Source organism: Pomacea canaliculata, linkage group LG2, assembly GCF_003073045.1.
Source record: "Pomacea canaliculata isolate SZHN2017 linkage group LG2, ASM307304v1, whole genome shotgun sequence".
Lineage (NCBI taxonomy): Eukaryota > Metazoa > Mollusca > Gastropoda > Architaenioglossa > Ampullariidae > Pomacea > Pomacea canaliculata.
Window position 1 is genome coordinate 40,438,226 of NC_037591.1, and position 11,102 is coordinate 40,449,327.

At 37.3% G+C, this 11,102-nt stretch overlaps 1 long non-coding RNA gene across 1 annotated transcript; it reads right to left on the minus strand.

Annotated features, from left to right (window-relative positions):
• Positions 1 to 422: 422 nt before the first annotated feature.
• LOC112556913 lies at positions 423 to 7,669 on the minus strand. The gene is made up of 3 exons (XR_003097852.1): positions 7,630 to 7,669; positions 6,719 to 6,839; positions 423 to 4,136 (listed from the first exon to the last, which is right to left on the minus strand). It is a non-coding gene; the product is annotated as an uncharacterized LOC112556913 (long non-coding RNA).
• Between the last annotated feature and the right edge of the window lie 3,433 nt (positions 7,670 to 11,102).

Sequence of the window (11,102 nt, forward strand, 5' to 3'; positions counted from 1 at the left end):
TAAGTACTGCGTTGTTTACGATTTACTAACGACAAATTTCCGCCAATTTTCATCACTTGATGTAGCTGCAAGCAAAGGATCAAAATCAGAGACTGTCTCTCTGTTACAATAAGTAAAATTTACTGCAATGTAGACAAATAGTATCAGCAACACTTCTTTCTTTTCTGACATGCATTTTTTTTCGATATTTTTCAGAAAGACTATAATGCTAAGACCATTTACTAAACAAACCGATTTTTCTCTTTGTGTCATGAATAACCAGACCTGATTTTAAGTTCCTGATGTTGCAGATCGACCCCAGTGTCTCCGGATGCACGCTGTCAACGGCTCACACAGTCGACACAAACACAGCCACTCGCTCAGCCAGAGGCTGGACATGAACGTTTGATGAACGTAGAGCACAACAAAGAGGAAACGAAAGGTACAAATAAGAAGTTTAATCACATGTGGATAAAAAAATGAGAAAAGTAAAAAAAAAGAAATCAGAGAAATACACATGTGCGTATACGCACACACGCAAGAAAACAGGGTACTACCCCACGCCAAAATAATGGTAATGAGTGATGTTAGTAAGGGAGATAATGAAAAAAACACCACCACACACTGCGGCACAGTAATATCAGAGTTCTTGCACCTGAGACATTCAGTCCTGACGTTAGATGTAGACACTGTGTACTGACACTGTCTCCTTCAGTTTGTGTCTCTTACGCGATGCTCTTGCACTGATCACCACTGCACTGACTGTCCCATGTGCACAGGGACACTTTGCTGGTCACAGTCCGAGCTGCCATGTTGACCACACAACACAGAACCGAAGGAAGAAGGCGACAGAACGAAGAAATGAAGGGAGGACGGAACAGCAGGGTTGAGACTCCGCGCATACAGGGGCTGAAAGAGAATAAGATGACGTTTAAAAAATGCAGCGACGACAAGAACCAGGACAACGTCGACATGATCACACGAAGATACGAAGAATATCAGAAGTTAAGCTGAAAAGGATGGCACGGACGATGGAGATGACAAAGATGTTAAAGATGGTAAGCCTGTGGAGAAAACAAAAGAACATCTGTCACTAGGTGACCTCAGCATGAAACAAAAAAACTTCCCACTCCAAGACCCACCTATAGCTATGACCTGATGTAGCCCTATTAAGTTCTCCTTTCAAAATTCGACCAACGAAAGGGTGCCCCCCCTCACCCCCATGCGTTAAGCGGCAGACACGTCACTAAATCAACAACGATGAAGCACTCTAATACAGAACATCTCTAAGCAAATAAAGTTTTAACGCTAGCACAGAGTAAACTTAGACTCGCGCACACACACACACATATGTGCAGCCTGTCGTCCATCAATCAAGGCTTTCAAGTATACGTAAAGAACTGTAACACTACCAAGAAATCACGAAGTCCACTCGCGTCTCACACAGACCCTTGTGGTCACCAACCGGCTACTGAACCTGCAAGCACCTCATGGATTTCCACTGGCTCCTGGTGGTCACCACTGGCTGCTGTGTCCACTAACAGTACTCGCCTTATAGTCCACACCTAGTTGGCGTGGTCACTCCTGGCTATTGTGTCCACCAACAGTACCAGCCTACCAGTCCACCCATGGCCTGGTGGTCACTTCTGGCTGTTGTGCAAAACACGGCATCCTGCTTAGGCGGTCTCTCACCTTTCACAAACTTAGGAAGATGACCTGAGGGTCGCTACTCTGTTATCATATAGTCTCAGTACAACGATTCCTTGATAATACAAGGGAGAGAATTGAGTGGAAGCTCTCATAAAACTTTTGTATGTCTACAAACAGAAAGGATAGCCTTGAAGGCTCCAAATTCCTTTAAAAGCAAATTTTCAAGTCTATAAATAAGTCAAGTTTATGCTTAAACTATGGAGATAAGATACGCTGGTCCACTGTTTTATTTTCAGGCAGAACGAATCATAAATCATGGTGTGACACTGACAAAATGTCATAAAATATGACAAGAGACAGAACTATCACAATTAATCACAAACTGAAGTAGTACTAATTATTTAATTTCTAAAGTATCAAATACAAAATTTCTTTCAAACATTATTTGATGCACTATATTCAATTTATAATTAGTGCATTAGAAGAAATTTTTTAATTGTTTGACAAACAAGGAGTTATAAAATGAACACACACAGAGAAAAAAAATTACATGTCCTTTTAATTATCCGCTGGTAGGTAAAAATGTTTCAGTTCGGGCATGGCATTTTTGTGTTTTCGACCCAGGGGGGGTCTGTTTTAGAGCTAGGCCAGCAATATCTATTGGTGCTCTCTGGGATGAACCATTCATCGGGCATGATGGCTGCAGACGTCTTTCCATCTTCGAATAGCTGGATAATGTGGTACATCTTTTAAATTGAGAAAAAAACTTTTTTCTGAAATCATTAAAACTTAGGAAATAAATAGGAAAAGACTATAATTTATAAGAAACTTTAACAAATAAAATGTCTTTTTTAAACCTTATTTCTTTAATCAAAATACTGTAGGCATTTAATTTTAATTGGACACTGGTCTATATCAACCGAAATAACTTGTTTACAATACCTTTTGTTTTTATTAATCGTGTATTTTCTTTTAGGTGTATTTAATATTATAAGAACCGACCCAGTACAGTGGTTGTTGAACAGATAGAAAATATCTAATGCTAACAAGAATAATATGCTTTAAGCAGAAAAACCCTTCCAATGCCTATATATACTCATACTCAATCCATTTAAATTTAACTTACTATCTCCTCTAGATAAATCACTGTCGTTAAAATTACACAATTTATGAGCATCATTGACTTATACCATCTAATAAGAGAAATCCTTTAAAATAATTATTAAGCATCAAAAACATATCAATTTCCTGTTCCGTAGTATAGAAATATGGTAATGTGCTAGGATAGGAACAGATAAGTACACAATTGAGGGCAAAAGTAAATGTTGTTAATGAAATGACATTTACTCAACTTTGCATGCATTTGAGTTTAATGAATGAAAATGAAAGCAATATACACATACATACACTCACATAAACACACCTGTGTTTTTTTAGACTCAAATTCTGCTTTAATAAACTGAATAATATAAAAAAATACTTGTATTTGTTTGGTGTATTGAATCAGATGTATTGATGAACGTAAAAGTAAATAAAATTGTATGTGTCAACCCAAGAGGAAAAATTAGAAAAAAATGTACATAACTTTTTTACATTATATGAATTACTTAGATCTTTGTTTGTGTTCGTTTGAATTTAGTTTTGATTGTTAATGTCTTTTCGGATTCTAATTTCGCTAACTTTTGTGTAAGGCAAATCGGACTGGCTGTCCCTACAGCAATTTTTTATGTGTCTCCAGTTTAAGTAAGAATCGGTCAACTTTGCTAAATTTTCAGATGATGGTCGATGAATAAAATATTTAAATCTGTGTACTTGTATCGTGACAACATTTTGAAGAAGCGTGAAGATCTTTCCTAAAAAATAATGAAGATCAGATCGAGTGTAACTCCAATTTCGCTCTGTTTTATATATAAATATGCCGGAGACCCGAACACGTGCGAAGGTTTAGGCGAGTGAGCGTTCTTGATAAAATATCTCTACCTTTATACTTTTTGAGATTGTAATAACCATAAAGTATAAAATATATTTATATGTTATTTAACAATCTACAAAATAATTACAAATAAGCGGTTTGTAAAACATGTCTTGATAGTCATAAATCATTTATGTCAGCGAGCTTGGCTCAAACTTGGTGACCTCGCCTGTATCGCGATCGTTGGCGGGAAAGCGGCTTGCCAAGCTTTGCCAATGTCCCCACCGCAGCTGACATGAACGATAGCGTTATGCTCGCATAGTGAACGTTGGCGTTTGCTTGGCGGATGCTTGGCAATGAATAAACCAATGGTACAAACTTTTGCTAAGCTTGTCCCAAGATTGGCGGAATCTTGCGTGTTTGCTGGGTATATGTCGTCATTACTACATCCATAAGGACATTTTTTGAGCCAGACATATCAGTACATCGGACCTAATTACAATTGACTGAAGCAACAAAAAGCTGAAACATTCAATACTACCTGTATCTTCCATTTTTATTGTTTCTTTGCTTGTCGGTGTTGGTGAGGTAGATGCTGAAAATGTAAATATTTTGTTGACAGTTTCAAATACAACAGTGCTGAAGGTTTAAATATAAAGGATATTAGTTATTTAAACATGGAGTTTACTTGACAATTTCAAGACAAGAGAAGAAAAAACCTCTTTTTGTCATGAGATACAAAACTCAAAGATCCACGCACACAGAAGGATCTCATAATCCTGATGGTACGACAAACACTTGTGATATAGATAGTGAAGTTTTGAATCTTCCTACTTTGATATCATATTTTCCAATAATTTACTGTATGTGTAGAGTGCAAGTGTGCTTGTGGATGTGCATCTTTTTAGAGCGTCAGTTTATTTCTATACTATTTTTAAACTCCATTTCCAGAGTACGTCTATATCTATACACCCATTATACAAGAAAGGGGGGGGGGCTATGTACCAGCGTCGAGGTGTGTGGGGTAGAAAAGTAGGGGTATTAGGGGAGACAACCTTAAGTGGACAGATTCGCCAAGAGAGACCAGCCGGATGGCAGAGCATCAATCAGAAGAGTGTGACACCTCAGGGTCCCAGACCAGGTTGACTGAGAGAGGATGTAGTCACCTGTCTACCACGCCTATTGTAGGCTGGGTAGAAGGTCAGTAGAGTGATGTTTCTCTTGACAGTGTTGGCTGCTTGATGATGGGATGCGGAGTGAGTGACCAATGGCATCCCTTATTGTATGTGTCTGTGCACTGTGCAAAATAAAATACAGAAACGAGGACCTAGCAGGACACCTCTCGGCACGACATCAACGTACAGAGCAGCTGGTCAGTAGTCGAAGTGACTTCATCATCTTTAACACCGACTTTACTTGTACCTCGAGACCGGATCTTACAGACAAACCTGAATCATTTGCGTATTTTTTGCAGATATCGGTAGATATAGGTGATATAAAGCAAACTCTGGAATTTGAGCTGTCGGATTTTAGCCACTCGCTAATTAATTATCTGCTGGCTAAGTACGTAGTTTGGGTTGTTCGGAAGTTGAATATCTGCATGTCTCGTGCTAAAGTAGCAGTTTTATAGAGCCACAAGAGTTTTGAATTCGGGGAACAGCATGTTATGAAGTCGTGAGCCATGTAGTAAAACCTCTGATCAACGTTTGATTATCGTAAGTATAATTCTTCTGCAGTTGATTTCGACAAGGGTAGCAGGAGTTAAGGGTCATTATCGCCCACGGGTCCAGTGTCAATGTTTTGCTTTAAAAACCAGGGTTTCTGCAGCATACATAAAGGTACCTTGACAGAGTAAAGAGAGTCAACATAAGGTTATCATTAGAGCTCTCCAGGTAAATGGCTTCTTGACAGATTAGGTGGTGGGGGAAACATTTGGCAACTAGAAAAGACAGTTGCGCTAGTTGAGCATGCTATATCTACTATGTTTTCTTTTATCTAATAAACGTGTCATTTGTTAAGCTCATTATAATGATCAAGAAGCGACATGCTGTCAGTGCTTACAACAAGGAGACATGGAGTGAATACGACGGACAAAGGATAAACTATCCACAACAAAACACAAACATCCAGGTATAGTGTATCAGAAAACAAAGAAAATGATGGAGATGTCATCAATCTGCTAAAAAAGATCATGCAGATAGTCAAGTGACAATAATCACAGCTATTAACAACAAGCTAAATGAGAAAAACGTGAAGAACAATATTTTGTCATTTCTTGTTGTTGGATTTTATATGTTAGCCGTATAATCGTTTGTTGTACTGAGGTCATCTTGGGCTGTGATACAATATCGTGTTGTAGTTATGACATGTTTAGCCGAGAGCTCATAGACCTATTTATTTTAAGTTTAAATGGAGATAGAAGACAGTTACTTCGGTCTTTTGTCACTACTGTGATATCATGATTAAAGTGTTCTTCAGTTCATTTGACACAAATAATCTGTTGCCAATTAAATTTAAAGCACCTCTGTTCTGTAAGCTAAGAGAGAGAGATTAGGTAAAGGAATCAGAACATTTTAGGTGGGATTCTAGTCCAAGTAGAGTGGAAGTTAAGGTAAGGGTTTTTTCTCTTCATTTTTTTTTTTTTTTGATATTGCATGATATGGAAATAGAGACCAGCATTAACAAGAACAAGTTAATATAATTTTCCGACCATTGACAAGTCCAATTCATCAGGTGGTAATGCCAAACACATGTTGTACAAGTTATCTAAGTTCACATCTCGCTGTACTAATGTGTCACTAAACTGAATCTGCTACAAGGAACACAAAAACCAGTCACTTAGTACAGAACGGTTGACACCCTGGACATTTGGAGACGCTTCTGGCTACAGTAAAATAGTGGACTGGTCTGGTGTTGTCATATGTTGCCCGACAATCCCTCTAAAACCTTAAGGAGAGGAAGGGACACCGTAGTGGACAATAAAACAACTGGAAAGGCGAATGTCAAGCAGTTGGCCTCTCATCACTGCTCAAGACATGCGAAAGAGGTGTGCCTAAACAAAACAGATAAACACAGACAAATAAAGGAAACATTAGAGATAAATATAATCTCCTCTGCATTTCTACATTAGACTCACCTTCTTGCTTTAAATTTCCGGCAGTGAAGAATGTTTATCACCTTTACTAATACTTTCTTCGGCATAGACACGAACATCGTTACTATGCTATTAACTTGTACTGCGGTCCTCATTGTGCTGTTCTCGCCAATGCGATAGATGTGTGTTGTTTTTGACAGACCCCTGGTAGTAGTTAACCGAAACACAAACAGAAATACAAAATATAACACAAATTATCGTAGACACAAAACTACAAAAAATTTGTTTCAAATGTCCAACGCATTTCGCTCCCACTCAACAAAAGGCGAGTATGAGTATTACTAAACTCTCTTTAGTTATCTAAAGATAAATGTATAATCTACTTAGTAATCCCACATAACGTTTTTTGTTTAATCAACATGTTTGGATTTGCCTCGTAGTTTTTGTGTTCCTAAAATAAGGTGTTATGAAATGTCTATAGCTTCACAAATAGAAACAAAATGATGAACCTGTTCAACGCTAAGTGAAATATAGCTCAAAGGCCTGCTCTCTAAACAACAAGGCTTTCTTCCATCTTGTTCCTTTATCCCAATGTTAAATGAGTAAAACCTATGTTATACCTATAATTATGTCAAAGCAATAGGTACTAAAATCGTTTTGTGTCATCTGCAGTCCAGATACTCAACCTCAGAGGAAATCTCAGTGGTGTGTGTGTGTGATGATATAGGTGCGCACATGAAAAGCCTTGCTGTAAGTTTGTTTGTTTATAATATATATTTGTCGCATGCTCATAATGTGTTTCTTTTCCATTTGCTCTTATTTTTGCTGTGGGAATTCCAACGCTGAGCCTTGCAACCAAACTTAATTTTTTTTTATTTCTAACTTACTTTTTATGACTAGAGCACCTTCAAATTTCTGATTGGGCAGATAATTTTGGTCATTGTTAAAAATACATTTGTTGCTATAAGATAAAGAAAGTGATAATAGTACTTACTTTTTAGGTCCCCAGTCCGTGACAAACCAACTCATTTTGGTAGATATCCAGCCTATAAAGAATGAGTCCTCAGACGAAATAAAACTTCAGGTCGCCTGTCATCCAAACCCATCCATCCTATCAGCTGTGCGCCTGCATCTGCCCAGTAAAGTCTCCTCCCTTCACATTCGCACCCATTGATCCATCCGTTCACCCATCCACGTGTTCGTAATTATATTCATTTATATGCATGAACACAAACGCAAGTACGAATGAAGGAAATCAGAAATGGAAAGTCACGAAAATGTATGATAACGGATGAATTTCCGCAAAACAAGGAAAAAGTGAGATACACAACAAATCATTAAATACATAGTTTAAAACAATAAGCCTGCTTTCTGAAAGTAAATCAAAGATTTTAAAGCAGGGAAGCAAACTAAGGAATAATGAGAGAGAAAATAGAAGTAAGAACATATTTCAAGTATTTCACATTAAAAATAACAAAGAGTGCAAGAAAAATTAAACATCTTACCTTCTGTGTCCAAAGCAAGACCAGTTGGATTTAGCAGATACAAGGATGTGGAAATTATTGCCTCACGGTGCGAGCCGTCATAGTTACACCTCTCTATTTTACTCCTGACAGGGTCACTCCAGTACATCACACTAAGAAGTTAAACAAATTGTTTATCTCGTCTGTTTATAAAGCTACTCTATGTCTTTGAGTTAAGCTCTCAATTTGCGACACAAAGATTTGTATATTTCTTTCTTATTTTCATGTACTTTTATTTATTTATATTCTTTCCCTTAACACTCTCTTCTAGTAGCTTCTTCCAATTCTTTTCAAGGTCCTAAATATTTAAGAATTTCAACGTCTTTATTACTATTTCCAAGTGTTATTATAGTCACCCATTGTGTTTGTCCAGCTCGATGTCTAGAGGCTGGCCAATATCCGAATCGATGACAATCTGATGACTGTTGTTGTCCAGTGATATCATTCCGATGACACTGTTGCCGTCGTCGCCGTAGAATAGTAGCCTCGACACAGAGTCCACAGAAAGGCCCAATAGGCGACCTCCTTAGAGACAGTTAACAAACTAGTATTTATTATAATATCCCACTAATTCACATACCTTTAGAGAATTTCGATCACTGAACAAACAACACAAATTTCTAGAACTAAATATAAATTAATATATATTAGAAAAGGCTTTGTGTAAATTACTAATATTGCGATAATGTTGAGAGTCGCTTATGACAATGATGCTATTTATGGTTTGTAGTCATTTACATATACTGATTTGAGTAAGGCGTAATTTCTTCAGACTTTATTGCTTTTTTTGCTATACAATATATACAAAACATGAAATACTAACACATAAAACAACATAGGCACAAAAGAAAAGAATTCCTTGTACATGGACATGCACACAAAATCTGTCATCATCCTCTCATCCTACTCTACACTATGCAGAAAGAAACACTGTAAAGGGAGATCAACATCGACACACATTCCCATTTCCCCTTCTCTAGATTAATGTCTTACTATTATGAATCTCTATACAACGGTTTTATTTTATATATGCGTATGCAAAGTAGTGTGCAAATATATTGTTTAAGATATAATAAATAGGATGGAACAGAGGTAGACCTAATGAAAGAGATAGAAACAGCCTCCTGACAGTGTCTAGAGAAATGTTGCAAGTGAACGGAAGACTTACAGAGTGAAGAATGTGGGAGACACTTAAGATATTCTTCAGATTCAAGAAAAGAGTTCGGTGAAATTTGCTGCCCTCCCCTAAAGTCAACACAAGCTACCGAATAATAGAGAATTGTAAGTACAGGTCTTTGTAATTTGTTGTAAGAAAGAACATGTGTGGGACGCAGTGTGTTGTCTGTGACGTGTGTCGTCCCCGACAAAGTCTTATCATTAGTAGAAAAAAAGCTATACAAAATCAATTTATGATGATGATGATGATTTTTTTTTTATTATTATTATTATTATTATTATTATCATTATTATTATCATCATCATCATCATCATCATCATCATCATCATCATCATCATCATCATCATCATCATCATCATCAAAGTGATTTAGGCAATCTTGTAACAAGTCTAAAACATATGACCACAGTGTTTGTAAGCACTTTACCTTGACTAAAATTGCGAACCAGCCGAGCATCGCTGCCATCAAGGTTAGCGGATCGAATGGTTTTCTCCAGTTGATTTGACCAATAGACACGACCGTCTACTGGATCGTAGTCAATACCCAATGGGTCCTGTAGACCACTGGGACTGATTGTAGCATTACTTCCCGTGTCGATGTCTATGCGGTGGATGCCGTTATCAGAGTCAGTGACAAGGAGAAACTTGTGTGGAATGATTGCTGTGGACAGGATGAAGTTTCTGACATTATTCTAGCTAAAACAAGGGTGCGGTTTATTATTAATATAACGAGCACGTGTTAAAAGTCTTACCAACGATTTTGCTTTTTCTATTAAAGGTAAATAGTATAAGACCAAAATATAAATACAAAGAAACATAATAAAGAATAAAGGTAGGTGAAAAAAGAGATAACAGAAAGAAGAAGAGGTGAAAAAAAAATAGTAGAAAGTAGCAGAAGGAAGGACAAGGAAGACGAATTATCTTTTGATTGTTTCGGCTGTCGATATTTCTTGTTGTTTTGTTCAGTGACAGTGCTGTCTACATAGACCCTATGGACCGTAGTAGAAGGAAGTACAATATTTACAAACCAGTCAGTTTTAAATAGCTTCACAAGTATGAAAATCTCCCGTTATGTTAGTGTTAACTGAGGGTTTTGTAAACAGATTAAGCTTGCATTTCAGACGATTGTTTTGGGGAATGACGATGTTTCATTTTAACAACTGTCCTTGAGTGTACCCACGTCATGGTCTTGTGGACAGCCTTTGGTTCCCCTAATGTGGACTTTGTGTTCTAGGAGATGTTGATGAGTTTAGTGCTTTAACACCTCACACGACATCTGCCTTGCATTTTATGTTTTGTCTCATCGTTAATACCAGGGTTTTAACTAGATGAGTGTATAGAGCTCGTAAACACAGTCAGAGAGGCTGATCTCCTTGTAGACTATAATATAATATTCATAATTATTCTGTATTCTTAATCATGATGCTCTTTTCTGGGTAGAATTCGTCAGTTATAAGATATTTTAGTTAAAATTATTATTGCCGTTTCTTTTCCTTCTCCTTTAAAGGTAGTTGTTTTTGTTGCTGCCCTTTTTAATGGAAAGGCAGACATGTTGTCGTGAATGCCCGGAGTTGTCTGTGGTGATGTGCTGTATGCACTAGTGGGACACGACTGACAGAGCGTGAATGTCGTGTGGACGAATGAGAGATCACGTGAGCCCAACTCCCAGCTTTAAAGTGGTGAGCGAAATGATGGCATTCCTGGCGAGAGTTGAATTGTAGTGAATAACATAAAATGTCATTTGAGTACTTAGTATATTAGTGGAGTT